The sequence below is a fragment of the Miscanthus floridulus genome, chromosome 7 (genome assembly GCF_019320115.1).
Source record: "Miscanthus floridulus cultivar M001 chromosome 7, ASM1932011v1, whole genome shotgun sequence".
NCBI lineage: Eukaryota > Viridiplantae > Streptophyta > Magnoliopsida > Poales > Poaceae > Miscanthus > Miscanthus floridulus.
In genome coordinates this window covers 113830927-113832629 of record NC_089586.1, presented here as the reverse complement: position 1 = coordinate 113832629, position 1703 = coordinate 113830927, and the positions used below count along the sequence as shown (strand labels likewise).

Here is a 1703-nt window from a genome sequence, read left to right as displayed (position 1 = left end):
TTGTGTTGATGCATACCTCCACCCCTCTTGTGGGTTTGAACATGTTCTTCATTCTAACCTTGATTGGAGTCCATCTTCTCCATAAGAGCTGTTGTAGCTGGTATGGTGAGTGTCAGGAATGCACCTCCAGTAGCAGCATCCATAGTCTCAAGGGTACTGTTGGTCAACCCATGGTAGAAAGTCTACATGAGTAGCCAATTCACCATCCCATGATGAGGATATTTCGCAATGTAATCTTGAAAGCATTCCCATGCCTCAGGGACAGATTCATCATGTTGTTGCTGAAAGCTTCAAATTCTCCCACGTAGAGCATTAGTCTTGCCCGTGGGAAAGAACTTTGCTAGAAAGACAGTAGAGCAATTATCTCATGTAGTATTTCTATCTTTGTTGGCATAGAACCATTGCTTTGCCTTTCCCAAGAGTGAGAATGGGAAGAGGCAAAGTAATATGGCATCCTGAGTTACTCCTTTGATGGTGAAAGTGCTATAAATCTTCAGGAAGTGTTGGAGATGTGCACTCGTATCTTCATGTGCCTTTCCACAAAACTAGGTTTGCTTGCACCATATTGATGAGAGCTGGCTTGAGCTCGAATCCATTGTCTCCAGCATTGACTATTGGTCCAGTACGGACGTTGGCCATAGTTGAAGCAGAGAAATCACAGGAGAGTCCTATTAGCCATGGCTTCAAATTCTGGTGTTAACCTTCATCTTATATGGTTGTCTTCTGACTTTAAAGCTAGAACTTTCTTGAGTTTAGCTCTAGTCCTTCTGATTAATGCTTCTCGATCTTCAATGTAGTTTGTTAGAAAGTCCAAACCGGTCATACATTACCCTGCATAAGATACACAAGTAGACAAAACAAGGATAAGCCTGTTTGAGCAGAGGTCAATGGTTATCTTTGATCACATCAATAAGTATAAGTTTATCAATACTTCCTTTGCCTAGCTATCTTCTCCGACAACGGTGCTAAAAAATGCTTGTTGACATTTCTTAGCATCGCTACTAAGAACATGAGTTTTAAATCTAGTCCCTAGCAACAGCACCAGAAATGTTTGTTGGTATTTATTAATGTGTCACTTGTTTTTAAATAGCCACCTATTATAAACCTATATCTCTTAATTTTACTAGGTTGTCATCCCTAGTGATGATATTAGAGATACTTGTTGGTACTACATAGCATTACTACTAGAATAATACTAAATAGTTCTTTATTAATTATGTGAGACATCATCATCATTGATCTTCCCTCCCAAAGCCTTCAAGTCATTGACAATTACTTGCAATATATGAAACATCTCCGGAATGCTCTCATCATCCTTCATCTTGAAGCTATCAACTTGTCCTAGAGGATGTATAGTTTGGCACTCTTCACCATCGGTGTGCCCTCATAGGTCTCCTCCAACCTCTTCCACACTTCACTAGCTCTCTCATAATCTTTGATTTGCTCAAACACCTTGGAATCAATGACATTATAGATGGTGTTGAGAGCCATTGTATTGCATTGCTTGTTGGCCTTGTCGGTGTTGGTGAGATTATCTAGATCAAGAATCATAGTCACTCTCGGTCACATCCCACACTTAATCATTGATTGAACGAAGATACATCTTCATTTTTCTCTTTCAATAATCATAGCATGCGCCATCAAGGAACTGGTGGTTTACCCCCACATGGTTGAACACAACTTGAGCCATAATTTAACACCAG

The 1703-nt window shown here is 40.0% G+C and overlaps 1 non-coding gene across 1 annotated transcript; it reads left to right on the top strand.

Moving 5' to 3' along the window:
• Nucleotides 1-204: 204 nt before the first annotated feature.
• On the top strand, nt 205-313 carry LOC136468204 (small nucleolar RNA R71). Its single transcript, XR_010761738.1, has one exon. It is a non-coding gene; the product is annotated as a small nucleolar RNA R71 (small nucleolar RNA).
• The last annotated feature ends 1390 nt before the right edge of the window (nt 314-1703 follow it).